Genomic DNA, 23,032 nt, shown 5'->3' on the forward strand with positions numbered 1-23,032 from the left:
CAATTATCATATCAAAATTTGATCAGTGGATTGTTTCAAGAAAATGAAGAAAAACACAGCCAGTTTCACCCTATCTTAAGAAGAATCATCATCTGAGCTAGAATCATCAATTCTCCTATCTGTGATAGCTGGAAAAAGCTTCTGTTGGAGTTCAAGGGAAGGAGGATTGGTGGACTCTGAAGTTTTACTTGCCAAATTCTCCTTCTTTGGCGTACCGTTTAGCTTTCTCTGAGTATTTTTCACCTCTATTCATAACTTATCTAATATTATCAGAAAAAACTCGAACAGTAACAAACAATAGTAAACCTTCATCTTTTTCCTGCATTTCCGTGGAAATAATCTCTCGTGCTTTTAACTAAGGCCATAATTCTTTTTTCTTCCTCGAATAACCACATGATGTCAAGCTCAGCATTCTGCACAAAACTCTTCAAGGTCTGGTGAAACCTATTTTCATCATCTATGTTCTTCATTTCTAGGAGATTCCGTGATTGTTTTAGTGCACGACCAAGCTTGGATACTTTGCCTGTTAAGTTGTCCGCGTCCAAAATTGCAGCTTTTTTCACATTTTCAAGTACTACTCATACCTGAAACGACCTGTTGACCAGTACTTTGATAATACTCCTCTGCATCTTGAGAATTAACCATCTTTTTCTACACTGCAAATTTACTCAACAGATATGGAGGGTATTCTTGAGTCTTAAAAGGTATATCTTGGACTATGCCTAGGAGAATTACTGAAGCTCTAAAATGTTGGTGGGCAACCTGGAAAGAGAGGAATTCTAGGTGTTTTGAGAGTATAGATAATAGTATGCAGAAAGTTAAACTTAACTGCATTTTGTTGTTATGTTTTTGGCGTAATCAATTATACTCAAATGAAACTGTCTCTATAACTAATGTTTTAGACTCAATATAGAATTAGAAAAATGGAGTTTGGAGTTCATCTGTATATAAGGTTTAGGACTATCCATGTTCTACTGTGATATAATTCAAAGTTACCAAGTTCAAGAAAAAAGAATGACTGAATTGTAAACCTATTGATTCACTAATCTAACAGAAATCAGTTATAACTGCCTTACTAACTTCTTTCACTGTAGCTTCCTAACAGAATTAACTACTTTTCGGAAGGCTAAATCTAACTCTAACTCCTTAATTGTGTATCACACTCATACTGGGATCTAGATCTATATAATTCTCTCTCTCTATATATATATATATAGCTTGTAATTATTCTGTATGTCTTGTGCATCTATTTTATTTATTGCAGACGAGTATAAAGGATTCCTTGTTTATGTCCTAGGGACATAGACAGGATGCTTGTAAATGATTATGGGAAGTGCGTAATGATTGTTGACACCTTTAATGAAATTGATGGAGATGGTGATATACCTCACGCAGGAATAGGTAATGCTCGGGGGATGCGACACAAGGTAGGAGCTTGAATTCCACCCCGTTAGCAAGATGAAAATAAAATTACTGTTTTGAAAAGGTGCTTGTATCTTACCCACATTTATGAAAGCAAAATTGAAACTACATATATTAGATGAATCGGTTTCCTGAGGATATACCTATTGTTGGTTTTGGGTGGACCTTTCCTTCCCTTACGAGTGGCTCCAAACATAATCCAATTGATCATCGATCAATGTGGATTGGTATTTACTTTATATTTTTGTAGGTGCTGATAGAAGCAGTGGAAAATCATATGCCACAAGTGAATGTAATAGATGAGATCGGTACTAAGCTTGAGGCAATGGCTGCAAGCACCATTGCACAATGAGGAATTCAGTTAGTTGCAACTGCTCATGGTGTAACAATAGAGAATTTAGTCATGAACCGTGCTTTAGAGATGCTGGATGGAGGAGTACAGGTAATTCTTGTTTTGCAGAACTTTTTCAATAGTCAGTAAATGTTACAGTTATACCATTGGAGTTGATGGTTAGTAAATGTTGAGCAATGCTGTCATACTACAAATGGGTAATTATGGTAACTTTGTGATTTCCCAATGAAACTTCTCGTCTCTTCACATTTCTAGGTAATAGGACGTCTATTTACAAAGAAAGGGACATCCCACCTTTCCTAGGTGTACCAGATGTGACTTCTTCTTTTTCCTTTCACATCTCACAAGAAGTATGCAAAACTAGTATCACTGCAATAAAGTGAACTAATGCACTACATAATCTATTCAATTGCAACACGAGCCGTGCATGAAGGGTGAAAAACAAAAATAATGTAATTAAAGGGAACCAATGCATTCTCTATATTTCCTACGTAATTACAACATGAGATGAGCATGGAGGGACAGAGGTTTAAAAAACAAATAGGCGAGAAACTGAAGATTAAAATAAGTAATGCTCAAGGGAACCTACCTTCCTATAATGATGTTAATAGCTTATTTTAGTATCACATTCAACATCAATAAAATTTGGGAATCTTCTTAATTGCCTAAATATTTAGTCATGGAGGTGTCTTGACATTGATATCTATAAGTGGAGAAGTTCTTAAAAGATGATATCAGGTCTAACTCTACTGTTCCAAAATGCAATAATACCATTAAAGCATGGAGTGACTCTCTACACTCGTGCACCACGGTGTTAATTTTCATGTTGAGAAGGACGTTACCCGAAATATGAAATTTGCAAGATAAATCCAGGATCACAAGATGGAATAATGGAAAGTTCATCCATCCAAGCACCATTTGATGAGAGAAATGAAGTTTTGGTTGAAGACATTATCCAGATGAATGGAGGTATACCTGATTCTACTGAGCTCATCTCAGAAATAGATCCTCACATGGAAGGAGGTTCCGGTGAATGTGAGGATGCCCTTTTGCACTTTTCTTTATCAGGTAAGATGATATTGAGCCCATTTGGATGGGCTGTAAGTTGGTTAAAATCAACTTAAAGTCCCTTTTTAACTTTTGGACGTGTTTGTCTAATGGTAACTTTAAGCCATAAAGTTCTTAAAGTCAGTCAAAAATGAAAAGTTAGGATTCCTAACTTTTTTTTCTAAGTGCTTAAAGTCATTTTTTTTACCATGGAAATTACTTTTATATCCCTTATATTCTAACTAAATTCTCAAATTACCCTTTTTATTCTTTTAACCCTAAAATTCACATCATTTTCCTCATTTAAGCACTTTTATCCAAACACTCAAGTGCTTATTTATAAAAATAACTTTCAACACTTCAAAATTCTAAAAGCACTTCATACATAAAAGTTACTGTTTTTAAGCCCATCCAAACGGGCTCATTACCATTTAACTTATTCAGAAGGAAAAAAGAATGACATCACTACATTGAATATGTATAAAAATCTCTGTCTCAGAATCTGTTTTCTTAGTTCAAATTTATCGCCGTGCTTTTATTCATATTGTTGAAGGGCTTTCAAAAGAGAATCAATTTCCAAAAGAGTGAATTACCTCCTAGTGCATGATGGTTCTACATTCGCATATTATTGTTTGTTAGAGGAAACATGAAAATATAAAGAACAAGGAAGAATAATAATATTTCACGTGGTTCGGATCAGAATGATCCTATGTCCACCAGAGAATAACTGTCTTTATATTAACAAAGAAAGGGGAGAAATCCAAAATACAACTAAGAGTTTTGCAAATGCCTTAGAATATGAGAAAACAAGAGAGAAATATTTTTGTGGTGTGTTTCAAATGAATCAAGAGCTACCTATTTATAGGAATAAATTCTTGCTCTTGATGTCATTCATGACATCACATTTTGTCAAGATGTAAAAGTTTACCAAACTTTCACCTACCAAGTTTCTACATTAAGACTATCTAGAATCTTGTCAATTTTAACAAATCTCCACCTTGGCACGATTCTCCATTTTCAACTTTCTTTCAGCAACTTTTGATTCTTTCTTCAACCTCAACTCTTTCAATCTCCACCATGGTTTGCGTTCCGAGTATGCATATGAACAACTCTAGCCAAAACTTCTAATCTTACTGGGAAATTCCGTTGTAAGAAACAAGAAGAATCAAACCTTTGTTGAACACATTAGCTCCACCTAGCAGTTGTTCTACTAGAGTTTGCATCAGTGGATGCATACTCCCACTAAGTCCTTGTAGTGTGCAAACTTGGCAAGCCGGACTATCTTGGTCAGCATGTCTGCAGCGTTATCATCTGTGATAACCTTCTCGACCTTGATATTTCCCTCTTCAACGACATCTCAAATGAAATGGAATCTGACATCAATATGTTTGGTGCGCTCATGAAATCTTTGGTTTTTAATCAAATTAATAGCGCTTTGACTATCATATCTTATAGTTGATTCCAGCTAAACCAAACTTAATTCTATCACCAAACCTTTCAACCAGATAGCTTCTTTCACTACCTCTGTTGCTGCCATATATTCTGCCTCTATTGTTGACAAAGCCACAATCGTTTGTAAAGTCAATTTCCAACTAACGTCACTGCCAATGAGAGTAAATATGTATCCAGTTATGGAACTTCTTCTATCAAGATCCCTTGCATAATCACAATCCACATAATCGAGAACTAAAATACCTTCACTTTTTCGAAAGGTTAGTGTCATACCCCGGGAAGGTACCCTAGACGTGGCCGGCACTCGAAAGCCATTTCTGGCCTTCAAGAGAACCACTTGGTTCATTCATACTTTCATTCAATCACATTCTATCAGCGGAAGACTCTATTATGGGCTACTAACCATAATATAAGGCCAAAGACCAAACAACTATCATATCAATAATCAGCTAGAATAAAGTTAGTCAAAATGGACAATTCAACACTTCCACACTCTAGTCTATGAAGCCTCTATCAACAATCCAAAGGTGCCAATGACAAGTCTATGGCTACCAAAAAATCAAAATAAGGGAAAAACAAATCACAACTACAAAGATAGATCTCAGTATCCTCCGGAACAGGGAGGACTCACCAACTAGCTGGAAGTAAGTTGATCTTCAACGGTACGCCGGTTGACGATCTCTAGTACCTGTCTCTGTATCATGGAACGATGCAGGCCAAATGACGTCAGTACATAGAATGTACGAGTATGTAAAATGGCCGAATGAAACAACATCAGAAAGAATCGAACCAATTTGGAATCTCAACTTAGAAAGAAGAACAACTCAATCAAGTGTCCTAAGTCTAAACAAGAATATGGTTTAGACGGGACCAATCACATACAATTCAACCCAATCCGACTCAGAGTACTATCAAGACCTATATGGGAGTTTCTCTTATCCGACAACCATCACTTATGAGCTAGTGACAATACAACAAACCAACTTTGTTGCTGCGTCCGTTCATACTTTGCCATGGTATAAATGAATTAACCAATCATGGATCCAATCCAACCAAGTCCTATAATGTCAGGACAATAATTTTGGGGAAGCATCCGACTTTAACGGTTCAATCCCCTCCTACGTTTGGCAACGTAGTTATTGGGTTCCAGTTATTACTTATTCTTACCTAATTCGGTGCTCGATACTCCTCTCAAGACTCAATGCTCATAAAACTCCATCCAATCAACTCAATCAAATCATACTGACAAGTCTCATTTAGGACCTTGTCAACTCATCAACTCTATCACAATCAAATCTTTCCCAATCATACTATTCGATCAATCCCAATCATAACTTTCAAGAGTAGATTAAATATGCATTTAACAACATACAAACCTATCCAATCGTTCCTCTATTCATTTAACAAATCTTTTGGGACTCAACACAACTCCAAGGTTTTAAATCAACAATTCAAGATAAGCAACATATTTAAGAAAATTAACATTCTTTATCATAATCGACATAGTTAAGAAATTAATAATATATGTTCGACCTCTTATCTCAATCAACTCATACCAACATGTAGTACATCACTTTCTTGACTCCACAACATCAACATAATAATAGAAATCAGGGTAAAAGATGAAAAAGACCTATTTGGACCTAACTCCATCAATAAACTTCATTCTTATGAACAATCAATCTCGAAGAAGATGTAGGGCACATGGGTAGACTCAACCCATGCTTTGAGTAGGCTTACATACCTTAGTGAAGACTTTGAAGAAAACCTTGATGTTGGGTCTTCAATGGAAAGCTTGAATCTTGAAGTTCTTGAAGGCAATCCTTGTTGGAAAAGGATTTGAAGGAGAAAAGAGGGGATTTCTAGGGCTTTTTCGAGAGAGAGTGAAATTGAAAAATGGTCCAAAAACATCCAAGGCTAGTGTGTCTATATAATTTAGGAAATGCCCAATTTTCCCTTTCTTCGAAAATTTGGAAAAACGGATAAAACACTCTTGGCGCGATAGTGGCGCGTCACTATACAGCGGCGCCAAGTCGAATATAGGCTTAAAACCTGCACATCTGATAGTGGCACGTCGCACCAAGGACTAAACTACTGAGGCTGTTTCATGGCGCGATAGTGGCGCGTCGCGCCCCTACAGCGCCAAGCCTATATTTTCTGGGTTCTGCAAAATAGGCTTGAAAACCCTACACATCTCGTAGTGGCGCGCCGCGCCAAGGAAAAAACTACTGAGGCTTGTTCCTGGCGCGATAGTGGTGCGTCGCGCCATTGAGGCGCTAAGCCCAGGTTTCCAACAGTTACCACCCAGGCTTGAAATTCCTGCAGTACTAGTCCATCTTAGGATAGTTATAACTTTTGACTCCCAACTCCAAAAATTACAATCTTGGTGGTGTTGCAAAGAAGACTCGAAGACCTTTAATTTAATAGGTCATGGGCCACCCAGATCATCATATTTCAAAAGATATGGTCGCTAGAAGTCGACCTCTTTTACGGACTCATTCTAAAACTTAGCCAAGATGAATTCTTTGGACTTAGCTTGGTTCTAGGGATCCTTTGTGACCCCACATCACCCTAACACTCTTAAATTACTTAGGAACTCATCCTACTCATGCATACGCTTAACAATAGTTGGGTTCGATCCTATATGTATACAAAGAAGGGTCCAAATCTTAGAGAAGAATTTTAGGGGGTGTTACATTATCTCTCCCTTGGGATCATTCGTCCTCGAATGACGAGTAAACCAAGGATGGACTCGGGGTAAAAACCACAATCAGAATTCAGTCATTCAATCAATCAAATTCTCAAAATAATTTACTGTTCGAACTATAAATGCACATACGAATTCAAGTCAAGAAGATGGACATTACCTTCAACATTCTTATCAGTAGTCACGAATAGATGTGGATATTTAGATTTCATATCTTTCTCCTCTTCCCATGTGGCTTTCTCAATGAATTGATTTCTCTACAAAACTTTGACTGAGGCAATCTCTTTGTTCCTCAATTTGCGAATTTAGCGATCAAGAATTTGGATCGGAACCTCTTTATAGGATAAGCTATCCTTAACTCCAATACTATAAATGGGGACTAACAATGAGGGATCGCCCAAGCATTTCTTCAACCTCGAAACGTGAAATACCAGATGAATGGCGGCTAGCTTCGAGGGTAACTCCAATTCATAAGTGATACTCCCTATCCTCCACACAACCTGGTAAGGACCAATGTATCGAGGACTAAGCTTTCCTTTCCTTCCAAACCTCATGACGCCCTTCATGGGTGACACTTTCAAGTATACCCAATTATCCACCTCAAACTCTAAGTCTCTCCTCCTCACATCAGTGTAAGATTTTTGACGGCTTTGGGCTGTCTTTAGCATATCTTGAATAACTCTCACCTTCTCCATGTCTTGGTGAACAAAATAAAGCCCAATCAACTCAGCTTCACCAACTTTAAATCATCCAATTGGTGATCTATACCTCCTCCCATACAAAGCTTCATAAGGAGCTATTTGAATGCTCGTATGATAGTTATTATTATATGCAAACTCTATGAGAGGTAAGTGATCATCCCAATTTCCTTTGAAGTCAAGTACACATGCCCTCAACATATCCTCCAACGTCTGGATAGTGCGCTCCGCTTGGCCATTTGTTTGGGGATGAAAGGCCATACTAAGGTTCACCTTTGAACCCAGTCCCTTCTGAAAGGATCTCCAAAATTGGGAAGTGAACTGAGTTCCTTTGTCTGAGATGATAGACAAGGAGACCCCATGCAACCTGACTATCTCTTGAATGTATAATTTTACATAATCTTCTGCAGTGTCAGTAGTCTTAACTGCCAAGAAGTGAGCTGATTTCGTCATTCTATCCACAATCACCCAAATTGAATCATGCTGCTTTCGGGACCTTGGTAAACCCGTAATAAAGTCTATGTTGATCATTTCCCACTTCCATTTCGGAATCTCTATATTTTGAGCTAACCCACATGGCCTTTGATGCTCAACTTTAACCTGTTGGCAATTCGGACACTTGGAAACAAATTCTATTATATCTCTCTTCATTCCACTCCACCAATAAACTTCCCTCAAGTCATGATACATCTTTGTAGAGCCAGGATGAATAGAGTATTTTAAACTATGCGCTTCGGCCATAATTCTTTCCCGAACATCATCGACATCTGGTACACACAATCTATTTTGGTACCTCAACACACCATCTCCCCCTTTGGTAAAAACCATCACCTCTTGCTTGTGAACAACTTCCTTCAACTGGAGAAGGATGGGATCTTGGTCTTGCTTCTCTTTAACCTCAGCCACGAGTAAGGATGCAGACCCATCCTGAATATTAACTCCACCTTCATTATTCTCTTCAAGACGAACTCCCAATCGGGCTAATCTATGCACCTCTTTTGCCAAATCTTTCCTTCCCTCCTCTATATGGGTAGTTCTACCCATAGACAACCTGCTAAGAGCATCAACAACAAAATTAGCTTTACCTGGATGGTAGAGGATACTCATATCATAGTCTTTGAGTAGTTCGAGCCATCTCCTTTGCCTCAGATTGAGTTCCTTCTGGTTGAAGACGTATTGTAAACTCTTATGATCGGTGAACATGTCAACATGCACTCCAAACAAATAGTGGCGCCAAATTTTAAGAGCAAATACCACAACTGCCAGCTCAAGGTCATAAGTTGGGTAATTTCTCTCATAAATCTTAAGCTGTCTTGAAGCACAGGCTATCACCTTTCCCCTCTGCATCAACACACAGCCCAAACCAACTCTATACGCATCACAATAGATCACAAAATCCTCTGTTCCCTTGGGCAAAGTTAGAACAGGAGCAGTGGTTAGCTTGGTCTTTAATTTTTGGAAACTCTCCTCACACGCATTAGACCATTAGAACATAGCCTTCTTTTGGGTCAGCTTGGTCAATGGTGATGATATGGATGAGAATCCCTCTATAAACCTTCGATAATAGCCAGCCAAACCCAAGAAACTTCTTATATCTATCGGGGATGTGGGTCGGGGCCAATTTCTCATTGCCTCAATCTTTTGAGCATCAACCTGAATACCATTTCCAGATATAATGTGGCCTAGAAAAGCCACTAATGCAAGCCAAAATTCACATTTGGAGAACTTTGCATACAATACCCGGTCTTTCAAAGTTTGCAAGATGATTCTAAGATGATAGGTGTGCTCCTCCTTATTCTTGGAGTAAACCAAAATATCATTTATGAATACAATCACAAACATATCAATATATGGTTTAAATACTCGGTTCATGAGATCCATAAAAGATGTGGGGGCATTAGTCAACCCAAAGGACATAACCAAGAATTCAAAGTGGCCATAACGGGTCCGAAAAGCTGTCTTTAGGATATCACACTCCCTCACCTTTAATTGATGGTAGCCCGATCTTAGGTCTATCTTTGAGAAATAGGTGGCACCCTGAAGTTGATCAAATAAGTCATCTATTCTGGGGAGAGGGTATTTGTTCTTTATGTTGACCTTGTTCAGCTGCCTGTAGTCACTACACATTCTAAGGGACCCATCTTTCTTTTGCACAAATAGGACAGGAGCACCCCATGGTGAGACACTCGGCCTAATGAATCCCTTATCTAACAAGTCCTTCAATTGTTCTTTCAACTCTTTCAACTCAGCCGGAGCTATTCTATATGAAGGGATGGAGATAGGCTGGGTATCAGGAAGAACATCAATTCCAAAGTCGATCTCCCTATCGGGAGGGACTCCGGGCAGGTCTTCAGGAAATACTTCAGGAAACTCATTGACAATCGGAACTGACTCAAGGGATGGAGACTCAACCTTGTCATCTTTCACTCGGACCATGTGATAAATACATCCTTTTGAGATTATCTTTCTTGCCCTAAGGTATGAAATAAACTTACCCTTAGGCACAACAAGACTACCCTTCCACTCTATGACCGCCTCATTCGGGAATTTGAACTTGACAATTTGAGTCCTACAATCAATAGAGGCATAACAGACATAAAATCAGTCCATACCAAGGATCATATCAAAGTCAACCATATCTAACTCAACTAAGTCAGCCAAGGTATCCCTGTGATGGATTGATATGGTGCAATCTCTATAGACTTTCTCAGCTAAGACAGAATCACCGATAGGAGTAGCTACGCAGAAAGGCTCACGAAGACATTCAGGAATTCTATTAAATTTACTTGCCACGTAAGGAGTTACAAAAGATAGTGTTGCACCCGGATCCATCTAAACATATTAGTCAAGAGAAAAGACTCGAATCATACCCGTCACGACATTTGGGGAGTCCTCCTGATCTTGGCGACTACCCATGGCATATAAATGGTTTGTAACTCCGCTCGTACCTGAAGTAGTGCCCCTTTGATTACCTCTAGCTAGTGGTACGGTGGTAGAATAGTGGGCTCTATTCCCCCATGTTAGACACTCCTTCAGAAAATGGTCTATTTGTCCACATTTATAACAACCAACCCTTCTCGCTCTGCACTCCCCTAAGTGGAGCTTACCGCACTTACCGTATGGTGGCTTCCCTTGCAAACCTTAACCCACGCTAGCCTAGGATTGAGAACCATAGGGTCTAAAATTTTGGCGACTCTGTCCTTGGTGATCATACCTATTCTGCGACATAGGTGCACTGGCGGTAGATGAGGCATAGTTGGAAGGACTCTTCTGAAAGAAGGACCTGTTGCCCTTGTTTTGCCTCTGTTTATTCTCATGCCCCGCTGATTTTGCCTTCTTGCTCAGATGCTCCTCTTTGTCTTTACTCTTCTCATCCTCCACCTGTTGAGCGTACACCATTAATCTTGAAATATCCATGTCAGAGATTAACAATGCCGCTTTGCACTCTTTCTTCACATGTTTTCCCAAACCGGAGACAAATTTCCTCATCTTCGACTTCATATCTGGGATCATCTCTAGAGCATATCTGGATAGCTAGATGAACTTTAGACTATATTCCTTAACGGTCATACTTTCTTGTTTCAAATTCACAAACTCCTCCACTTTCGCTTCCCTCAATTCTCTGGGAAAGAAGTGGTCAAGAAAGGCTCCCTCAAATTCATCCCATATAGCAGGTTCAGCATCCTCACCTCTACCTTATTCCCATTGGTTATACCAAATATTTGCCACATCTTTGAGTTGATAAGACACCAACTCAACTCCCTCGATCTCCGTAGCATACATAGCTTTCAGGATCTTCCATATCTCATCAATAAAATTCTGGGGGTCTTCATCGACCTTAGAACCCATGAATGCCGGCGGATTCATTCTCAAAAAATCTCTAATTCTGGTGGCAGCAGACGGATCTTGGGAACTAGAGCTAAGAGTTGGTGAACTTTGGTTACCATTTCGGGCAGCCACTAATTAAGTGAGCATAGCAATCGCTCCTCGAAAATCTGCTTCCGAAGTTGGTGCAGGCAGAGTAGTAGGCACTTGAGGTGCCTCCACATATCTCGTAGGTCGGCCCCTAGCCCTCGATGGGCGTACCTCTGACTGTGGCATCTCTGCGTTATCAGCATTCCTCTGGCTAGTAGTACGTTTAGGAAGCATTATCTGTAACGTATAAATGCACGAATTAGAAAGGAAGTTTTATAGAGTTTAACTCTATCGCACGAATTTAGAGTATGAAAGAAGTGAAATAATTCTTAATGTCTTATAGCCTCTCAATTATAAGTGTGGTGCACAACACACCCATAAGCCAGACTCTACTAGACACGGCTTCATAGACCCCCTAGGACTCTTGAACACTGGGCTCTGATACCATGTTTGTCATGCCTCGGGAGGGTACCCTAGACGTGGCCGGCACTCGAAAGCCATTTCTGGCCTTTAAATGAACCACTTGGTCCAGTCACACTTTCATTCAATCACATTCTATCAGCGGAAGACTCTATTATGGGCTACTAACCATAATATTAGTCCAAAGACCAAACAACTATCACATCAATAATCAGCTAAAATAAAGCTAGTCAAAATGGACAATTCAACACTTCCACACTCTAGTCTATGAAGCCTCTATCAACAATCCAAAGGTGCCAATGACAAGTCCATGCTACCAAAAAATCAAAATAAGGGAGAAATAAATCACAACTACAAAGATAGATCTCGGTATCCTCCGGAACAGGGAGGACTCACCAACTAGCTGGAAGTAAGTCAATCTTCAACGGTGCACCAATTTACGATCTCTAGTACCTGTCTCTGTATCATGAAACAATGCAGGCCAAATGGCGTCAGTACATGGAATGTACGAGTATGTAAAATGGCCGAATAAAACAACATCAGAAAGAATCGAACCAATTCGGAATCTCAACTTAGAAAGAAGAACAACTTAATCAAGTGTCCTAAGTCTAAACAAGAATATGGTTTAGACGGGACTAATCATATACAATTCAACCCAATCCGACTCCGAGTACTATCAAGACCTATATGGGAGTTTCTCTTATCCGACAACCATCACATATGAGCTAGTGACAGTACAACAAACAGACGTTGTTGCCGCGTCCGTTCATACTTTGCCATGGTATAAACAAATCAACCAATCATGGATCCAATCCAACCAAGTCCTATAATGTCAGGACAATAATTTTGGGGAAGCATCCGACGTTAATGGTTCAATCCCCTCCTACGTTTGGCAACGTAGTTATTGGGTTCCAGTTATTACTTACTTTTACCCAATTCGGTGCTCGATACTCCTACTAAGACTCAATGCTCATAAAACTCCATCCAATCAACTCAATCAAATCATACCGACAAGTCTCATTTAGGACCTTGTCAACTCATCAATTCTATCACAATCAAACCTCTCCTAATCATACTATTCGATCAATCCCAATCATAATTTTCAAGAGTAGATTAAATATGTATTTAACAACATACAAACCTATCCAATCGTTCCTCTATTCATTTAACAAATCTTTTGGGACTCAACACAACTCCAAGGTTTTAAATCAATAATTCAAGATAAATAACATATTTAAGAAAATTAACATTCTTTATCATAATCGACATAGTTAAGAAATTAACAATATATGTTCGACCTCTTATCTCAATCAACTCATACCAACATGTAGTACATCACTTTCTTGACTCCACAACATCAACATAATAATAGAAATCAGGGTAAAAGATGAAAAGGACCTATTTGGACCTAACTTCAACAATAAGCTTCATTCTTATGAACAATCAATCTCACAGAAGATGTAGGGCACATAGGTGGACTCAACCCATGATTTTAGTAGCCTTACATACCTTAGTAAAGACTTTGAAGAAAACCTTGATGTTGGGTCTTCAATAGAAAGCTTGAATCTTGAAGTTCTTGAAGGTAATCCTTGTTGGAAAAGGATTTGAAGGAGAAGAGAGGGGATTTCTAGGACTTTTGAGAGAGAGAGTGGAACTGAAAAATGGTCCAAAAACGTCCAAGGCTAGTGTGTATATATAATTTAGGAAATGCCCAATTTGCCCTTTCTTCGAAAATCTCGAAAAACGGCTAAAGCACTCTTGGTGCGATAGTGGCGCGTCGCGCCACTGCGGCGCCAAGTCGAATATAGGCTTAAAACTTGTACATCTGATAGTGGCGCGTCATGCCAAGGACCAAACTACTGAGGCTGTTTTATGGCGCGATAGTGGCGCGCCGCGCCCCTACAACGCCAAGACTATATTTTCTGGGTTCTAGAAAATAGGCTTGAAAACCCTGCACATCTCATAGTGGCGCGCCACGCCAGGGACTAAACTACTGAGGCGCCAAGCCCAGGTTTCCAGCAGTTACCACCCAGGCCTGAAATTCCTGCAGTACTAGTTTGTCTTAGGATAGTTATAACTTTTGACTCCCAACTCCAAAAATTACAATCTTGGCGGTGTTGGAAAGAAGACTCGAAGACATTTAATTTAACAGGTCATGGGCCACCCAGATCATCATATTTCAAAAGATATGGTCGCTAGAAGTCGACCCCTTCTACGAACTCATTCTAAAACTTAGCCAAGATGAATTCTTTAGACTTAACTTGGTTCTAGGGATCCTTTGTGACCCCACATCACCCCTAACACTCTTAAATTACTTGGGAACTCATCTTAATCATGCATACGCTTCAAAATAGTCGGGTTCGATCCTACACGTATACAAAGAAGGGTCCAAATCTTAGAGAAGAATTTTGGGGGGTGTTATAGTTAGGCCAACATCAGAAGCTCGTTTGAGATATCTCAATATCCACTTGATAGCCTCCTAATGCCTTTTTTCCTGGATTGACCATGTACCTACTTACCACACTTACAGATTATCAGGACCCAACCTAAGGCCTAGTCGTAACACGATGATTTAAACCCTGAAGGACTCCAACCAAGATTCTTTTACATATCATAAGCATTCATAAGGTAAAGTAAAAAGCAGAAACATCATAAAAGAGTCTAAACCATGAATAGTAAATGAAAAATATCACATGACGACATAGGCTCAAAACATTTATCCAACTATATGCCTCTACTCATGAATATGAGCGGGGGCTAAGACATGTCTCTAGCTCACCCTCAATATGAAACATAACAAAAGTATTTGGAAATAGTAACTAACTCAATAATTAGTCCCCGATAAATGAGGACTCGCCACAATGCCGCTGAATAGGGAAGCTAAACTAGCTACATAGATGAGTATGGTCTTCAACCTCAACCCCTACATTATGAGACAATGTAGGAAAAAGTATGCTTTAGTAAGTTGGAATGTACAATGTATGAGGGTGTGATATGCAACGTAAATCATAGAATGCAAAGGTCAAGTAAAACACATGATAAGATGGAATAAGTAAAGTCATGAGAAAATCATATTGACCAAAGCATTTTAAAAGCATAAATTAAAAATCATAACATACTTAGAAGATCATACATATGTGGGATAGGAACCATAACAGACAATAAGACTATGCGAGCTATAACATAGAATCTCGTTGTCTCCCCATACAACGAAGAAAAGGGCAATCTATTTGCCAAGGTAGACTCTACCCTGCTAAGCGGGTCATACATACGCTATATGTGGATCCAATAGCTAAGCCATGAAGGAAACCTATGGTGGGACGTAGTTTATGAGATATGAGGCTGCTACTAAGGCTTTTGGTAGGGCCCTGACCTTACATCCACTCAGTGCTTAGTCAAATCACATGGAATACATGCATAGCATAGAAATCATAATTACATATATCATAGTCATGATCATAGGTTTGAAATCATAGAGTAGCTTATTTTCATAACATACTTGTAATGTGAGAATTGTCCTTTCATCATTACAATCATATTTGCATAATTTATATCGTTAGGACTTAGGTCACCACATAGGGCCCTAAGTCACCTTTTAGGCCTTAGGTCACCACATAGGGCCCTAAGTTACCATACTTCATAACTTGCATGAAATTCATACCTTGAACTTAGAGTAAAACTCAATTTCATAATCAATTGACTTTGAAAATCATGTAATTCACTCTAAAACATGCATGATTATAAATTTTATATCAGCCCATACATAATTATTATAGATAATATCCATCAAAATACTCATAATTTACATCATGAACCCTTGGGATCAAAATAGGTGAATTCATGGAAAACCTCTTCAATTCAATGCAATAACCATCAATTTATATCAAAATAGACCCATGATCATATTTTGAATCATAATTCATGCAATAGGAATAGAGATCATAAAACTTATAAAATACCATACTTTAATTTGATAGAAAATCTTGAGAAATTGATTGGGCTTCATGGATGAAAGAATTCATGAATCAATACCCACATACCTTAAAGTGAAAATTCCAAATAATTTGGAAGAACTTGAGAGTTTTGATGGAGAGCTTGAGTGAATATACTTGAAGTCTTCAATGGATTCCTTGAGAGTCTTTTGTAGAGAGAGAAATATTTGAGTAGGTGAATTGTAGGAGAATGAATAAAATTAAAAGTTTAGGTCAATTTATAGAGTTGTATTAGGTCCTAAAAAAGTCTAGTTTCATTAGCTAACAATTAGGAAAAAGTCTAAAATGCCCTTATTAAAAACCCAACTCGACCAAAAAATCCTTGCCAGGTCCACAACGCGAACCTGTCACAGACCTTTCCGTTTCGTGTAGTTTCTTCAAAAATGTATCTTCCGATATATGGGTCCTAAAAATCCACCGAGATATTTTTTCTGCAGGTTTTGACCGCCTGATCAATATTCCAAATTCGGATTTTCCAAAAAGATTAAGGATAACGCATTACATGAGCGGCCTATTCCTAAGGTATTTCTTAAGGCACTTGTGCATTTTGAGGAACGTTACACAGATTGAGAAATCTCTGGACGTGTGCACACCATAGCATACATAATGCTACCAACTACGCTAGCATAAGGAATTTTGACATATGCTCCACCTCATCCCCAGACTGAGGCATTTGTAACTCTAAAAGTTTAAAACGAGAAGCTAATGGTATACTTACAGGCTTGGTCATCTGCATATTGAATTTCTCAAGAACCTTTTTGATGTACCTCTTCTGAGAAACATGTACAACACCATCTTCTCTTGAAATCTCCATTCCAAGAATTTTCTTTGCAGCTCCCAAATCCTTCATGTCAAATTCCTTGCTCAGTAGTTTCTTCAAAATATTTATCTCTGTGATGTTGTTAGCAGCAATAGGCATATCATCAACATACAATAGTAAATAAATCATAGAGTTACTTGACAATTTCTTGTGATACACACAACTATCAAATGCACTCCTCGAGAATCTATGTGTAGTCATGAATGCATCAAACCTTTTGTACCACAGTCTAGGGGATTGCTTCAAACCATACAAAGACTTTTTCAGTTGGCATACATGATCTTTTTTTCCCTCAGTTAGGAAACCTTCAGGCTGTTCTATATAGATTTTCTCTTCTAGATTACCATATAACAAAGAAGTATTGACATCAAGCTATTGAAGCTCTAAATGAAATTATGCAACCAATCCTAGTAGCTCATGAATTGAGCATTGTTTCACGACTGGAGAGAAGATCTCATTGTAGTCAGTTCCGTCCTTGTGATTGAAATCCTTTACAACCAATCTTTCCTTGAACCTAGCATCTTCCACTTCTAGAATACCTTCTTTCTTTCTATAGATCCATTTGTATCCAAATGTCTTCTTCTCCTTTGGCTTTTCAACTAAGACCAATGTCTCATTTTTGTGAAGAGAATTCATCGCTTCCATCATGGCTAACCTCCATTGTACAGCATCTTTGCAAGAAGTTGCTTCAACATACAAAGAGGGCTCGAGGTCTTTAATTCGTCTTCTGCAGCTACGAATGCATATGCAATCATATTTGCTTGCTCTATAAGATGTTCCGGTTTCCTAATCTGCCTTTTGTCCTTTCCCTTCACAATTATGTATGGTTCATTGATAGCATGTTCTTCAAGATCTGCATCTTTTGACTCATCAACTTGAGTCTCTTGATCCTTTTCCTTGGTATGCTCCACCGGTAGCTCCACCTACTCGTTGTTCTTGTATTTTGATAACTTCACAGAAACTTTACGGGGATCAAGTATAGAGGATTCATAAAAGGTAACATCTTTACTAACAATAAATTGAGTAAAGATAAACACTAAAGTTTGTACCCTTTTACTCCATCTACATACCCTATGAATATAGTATTTTTAGCCCTTGTTTCAAGCTTTTCTTCATTAACATCATAATAAGCTAGATACCCAAATATTCACAGGTATAAATAGTTAGAGGGTTCACCTGACAATATCTCATTCAGAGTCTTAAAGTCAAGTGCTGATGCTGGAGATAGATTGACAATATGAGAAGCCGTGTGAACTGCTTCAGCCCAAAACACTTTGGACATTTTGTCTTGTAAGAACATACAATGAGCCTTCTCAAGAAGAGTTCTGTTCATTCTCTCGGCAACTCTATTTTGCTTTGGTGTATGCATGACCATCTTATATCTTGCGATCCTATGAATTTTGCAGAAATTATTGAACTCTTCACTGCAAAACTCTAAGCCATTATCAGATACTTAATTTTTCTCTCTATTTGATTCTCTACCAAAATCTTCCATTCTTTAAATGCTTCAAAAACATCACTTTTTGCCTTCAAGAAATGCACCCAAACTTTTCGTGAAAAATTGTCAATGAATATGAGAAGATACCTCTTTCCTCCATTAGATGAAATCTAAGAGGGACCCCATAAATTTGAATGGATGTAATCTAGCACTCCTCCCGTCTTGTGTTTGCCAGTGCTAAAACTGACCTTCTTCTGCTTCCCTAAGACACAATGCTCATAAAATTCAAGTGTGCTGATCTTTTCACTATTCAAAAGGTTGCATTTGCTCTACATCTCCGGTCCTCGTGCGCTCATATGGCCTTATCTCATGTTCCATAATCTTGCCTTGTTATCATCAGATAACTGTTGCCTTGTCAATAATGGTGCGTCCTGCTAGTGTGTAAAGGCCATCCTCCTTCTTGGCCTTCAGTATGACTAAAGAACCTTTAGCCACCTTCATTGTACCTCCCTCATTTATGTACTTGTAGCCTTGATTATATAGAGTACCCAGGGATATCAAATTCTTCTTCAGATCAGGAACATGACGGACTTCTATAATAGTCCTCACGATTCCATCATGGCAGCAACCCAAATTGAACCAATGCCAACTATTTTATAAGTTGCATTATCACCTATTACTATAGTTCCTCCACTTTTCTCATAGCTGCTGTACCAATATCTTCGAAATGTCATATACAGATTACAACCAAAGTCTAACACCATTTGTTGTTATAGACTCCACTATTGCATGATGTTGTTAGTACATATTCATCATCAGAATTATGTACCTGCTCAACAATGGATGCACTCGCCTTTTCTTTGGACTTTGACATAGGACAATCTTGTTTAAAGTGTCCCTTATTGTGACAGCCCCAACACACTGCATTCTTTTTGTTCATACGAGATTTTGATCTGTGCTTTGATTTGCTCCTTCCCTATTGGCTAGTATGACCTCTTACAAAGAGCCCACTAGATTCATCATCTTTTTCTCCTTCAAAATGCCTCCGCACATCACAAGAGTTAAGTGTTTGCCTCACTTTCTCAAGAGTGATAGGCTCCTTTCTATACATCACTGAATTCTCAATATTACTATATCTTGAAGTCAATGAAAATAGCAAAGTACATGCAAGCGTCTCCTCATCCTTCTTAATTTTGACAATCTGTAAGTCCATCATAAGGTTATTGAATGCATCTAGATGGTCTTGCAATAAAGTATCTAACTCCATCTTAAATGTGTGAAGATGTCGTTGTAACAACATCCTTATTATAACTGACCGGTCCTGGTAAAGCCCTTCCAGCCGATCTCATAACTGTTTGGTCGTCTCCCCAATACTTGTACTCACTTCACTGAGCACGTTAGGTGTAAGGGATAGTTGGATTACACTCAATGCATATCCTTCAATATTTTCCTTGTCAGAAACTGATATGTTATCGGGGTACATTCCAACAATAGCGTGTATAGAAACTTCCCTCTAGAGTAACACCATCATCAAGATTTTCCATCTATTGAAATTGTTGCGCCCACTAAATCTATCAATTTCAAACTTCATGGAACTCATTTTTACTTGTTCTTCCTCTTCTACTACAAAGTATTTAGAAATACAGAAAACCAAAGTAATTCTTTTCTAATGTGGAAATTCAGACTATGCTACAACCACAAAGCATACTCAAACAGAACCTTGGCTGTGATACCAATTGTTAGCGGAAATGTGAAAATATAAAGAACAAGGAAGAACAACAATATTTAATGTGGTTTGGATTAGAATAATCCTACGTCCACCAGAGAATAACTGCATTTATATTAACAAAGAAAGGGGAGAAATCTCAAATACAACTAAGAGAATTGCTCTATCAATTCTCTACTCTTCTAATGTATTTTGCAAATGCCTTAGAATATGAGAAGACAAGAGAGAAATATTTTTGAGATGTGTTTCAAATGAATCAAGAGCTACCTATTTATAGGAATAAATTCTTGCTCTTGATGTAATCTATAACATCATATTTTGTCAAGATGTCAAAGTTTACCAAAATTTTACCTTACTTTCACCTACCAAGTTGCTACATTAAGACTATCTAGGATCTTATCAATTTTAATATTGTTATTTAACTTGCTGCAAAGCTTAGTATCTTTTAATTGTGGATCTAATAAGCCTAATTTGATGCTTCTCCAGTATCCTTAGTTGTCCCCTCCTTTGCCTTTTCTCCTGTTAAGGTCCCTCCTTTGTGGAAAGTGCTTGGTGCTCCAAAAATGAAGAGTAGAAATATCAAGCAGGAATGATTTTTTTCTTTTGGCTGACTATTCAGATTCAAGCACGACAAATATTTTTGTTTTAAAGTATTTCCTGGATAAAAAAAGAACTTCAACTTGAGTCTTGTCACTCCTTGTATAGGTGGAAAAGAGGAGATTCTTCTTTGCTTTAGCTCATTAAGATTTTCCTCATTAAAGTAATTTTCAAAGACACCGTTTACAATTACAGAGCCTCCTCCTCAAACTTTATATCCTTTTGATGAAGCATTTGGGTTAATCCACTCTCTATTCCTTTTAGTGCTTTAAGGTTTTTAACTACTATTAGGGAAACTAAGGCATAGAATAAGAGATTCTTGTGAAGGGAAAAAAAAGAAGAGAGGAGAAAACATGATAAACCTTCCATCAACTTCTATATGAAAACATCTACGTGGAACTCATATTTTTTTTTTTGAGGGAACAGACCCTACACGAGGCTCCCACCTCTCATGCACAGTCAGGGGTTGAGCATCACCCCCAAGCCTTAACATAAAATAAAACAGAAAAATACAAGGAGGGGGACATAAACCTTACCTCCGATCCTATATTGGTTCATAAGTCGGCTAACCTATTAAGGTCGGCTAACTCATCCCCGTAGCAAAAGGAGCTATCTATAACTAGAAAGCAGTAAACCTATGAGAGGACTCCTCCCGATACAAGTCGACTAAGAAAGCATAAATGAGGGAGACTCTCCCCTTCCATGAAAAGACAAGAAAGTAACCTATACTAGTCCTATTAAACTATGCTACGTACCATACATAGCTAAATTGAAGAAGAACAAGTATATGAACCTTCTATCTTGCATGGGGTGAAGAAGCTCTTTTCATCTTTGCCCTTTTTCATCTTGTCGTACCAAGTAAGTCCAAGGGAAGTATGCAACAGCATCGCAATCATGATTATCAGCTAAGGAGGATGAAATGAGAATTTTGCAGCTTCTGATGTTCCAACAGCCTTGGATATTGGAGGGTTCTTGTGTGCCTGCACAGAATCCAGGAAGGCTGTTGCAGGTGTTGTATCATGGTATCTGTTGGCTGCATCTACAAGTGTAACCATGCACTTTGTAATCCCTGCATCTGCAAAGAAAAACAACCCTTTTGCCACTGCTGTTGCTGCAGCTGTAGCCCATCTGTTGCAGGTCTGTCTTGATGTTGCTTTATGTTCTAGTGAGTGGTTGTATGCTGAAGTACTTGTTCTTTGGGATTGTAGTTGTGTATTGTACCTGCACAAGTAAAAGAACAAGAAGAAAAATACCTCCAATACTTCTGCACAGCAAACACTGTGCTGTGGTTCTGCAGGTCCATTGTGGACTTGTAGTTTGTCCTTGTATGCTGCATGTTGTTGGAGTTTTTGTGTGTTGTGGCTTGTAAACATGTCCCCAACTGTAACATGCTTTAATGTATCTCCAGATACCTGCAAATGCATAGAGACAAGCCAACAAGACCAAAAAAAAATAGACACCAACCTCCTCATTATGATTACGTCGGTTAACTTGTTCAAGGTCGCTCGACTAACGTTTCCAATTATCCATTTGAGGTGGAACTTCTTGAGCCTTGTAGTTACTATATTTTCTGTGTTCTTGCAACATTTGGAAGCCTTTTGGACAAGCTGGAATCTCCAAGTAGTGAATTGCTCCATTTGAAGACTTAAGTCGGCTAACTTTTTCAAGGTCGCTCGACTAACGTCTCCAATTATCCGTTTGGGATGAAACTTCTTGGGATTTGTAATTACAGTATTTTCTATGGTCTGGCAACATTTGGAGGCCTTTTGGACAAGCTGGAAGCTCCAAGTAGTGAATTGCTTCATTTGGAGAGTTAAGTCGGCTAACTTTTTCAAAGTCACTCGACTAACGTCTCCAATTATCCGTTTGAGGTAAAACTTCTTGGGCTTTGCAAATACTGTATTTTCTGTGTTCTTGCAACATTTGGAGGCCTTTTGGACAAGCTGGAAGCTCCAAGTAGTGAAGTGTTCCATTTGGAGACTTAATTCGGCTAACCTTTTCAAGGTCGCTCGACTAACGTCTCCAAATTTCCGTTTGAGCTGAAACTTCTTGGGCTTTGCAACTACTGTATTTTCTGTATTCCTGCCTAGTTTGGAGTCAATTTGATGTTGCATGATGCTTTTGTTGGGGGCTGCAGCTGTGGCCTGTGCTGGAATTTTGATGGCTGTTGCTGCAGCTGTAGTCCATCTGTTGCAGGTATGTCTTGATGTTGCTTTATGTTCTAATGATTTGTTGTATGCTGAAGAACTTGTTCTTGGAGGTTGCAGTTGTGTATTGTACCTGCACAAGTAAAAGAACAAGAAAAATTCTGCATAGCAAAAACTGTGCTGTAGTTTCTCCTTGTATGCTGCAATTTGTTGGAATTCCAAGCTCAGTTGCTGGCACTCCAGCACCAGCCCCTTGATGTAAGTTCTGGTTGTATGGAGGAATTCCACAAGCTGCAAGC

At 38.5% G+C, this 23,032-nt stretch overlaps 1 pseudogene; it reads left to right on the forward strand.

The window, feature by feature from the left end:
• The first annotated feature begins 923 nt into the window (after positions 1-923).
• Positions 924-23,032, forward strand: part of LOC129905006 (protein SEEDLING PLASTID DEVELOPMENT 1-like) — a 46,800-nt pseudogene continuing 24,691 nt past the window's right edge.

This window comes from Solanum dulcamara, chromosome 10, assembly GCF_947179165.1.
Source record: "Solanum dulcamara chromosome 10, daSolDulc1.2, whole genome shotgun sequence".
Lineage (NCBI taxonomy): Eukaryota > Viridiplantae > Streptophyta > Magnoliopsida > Solanales > Solanaceae > Solanum > Solanum dulcamara.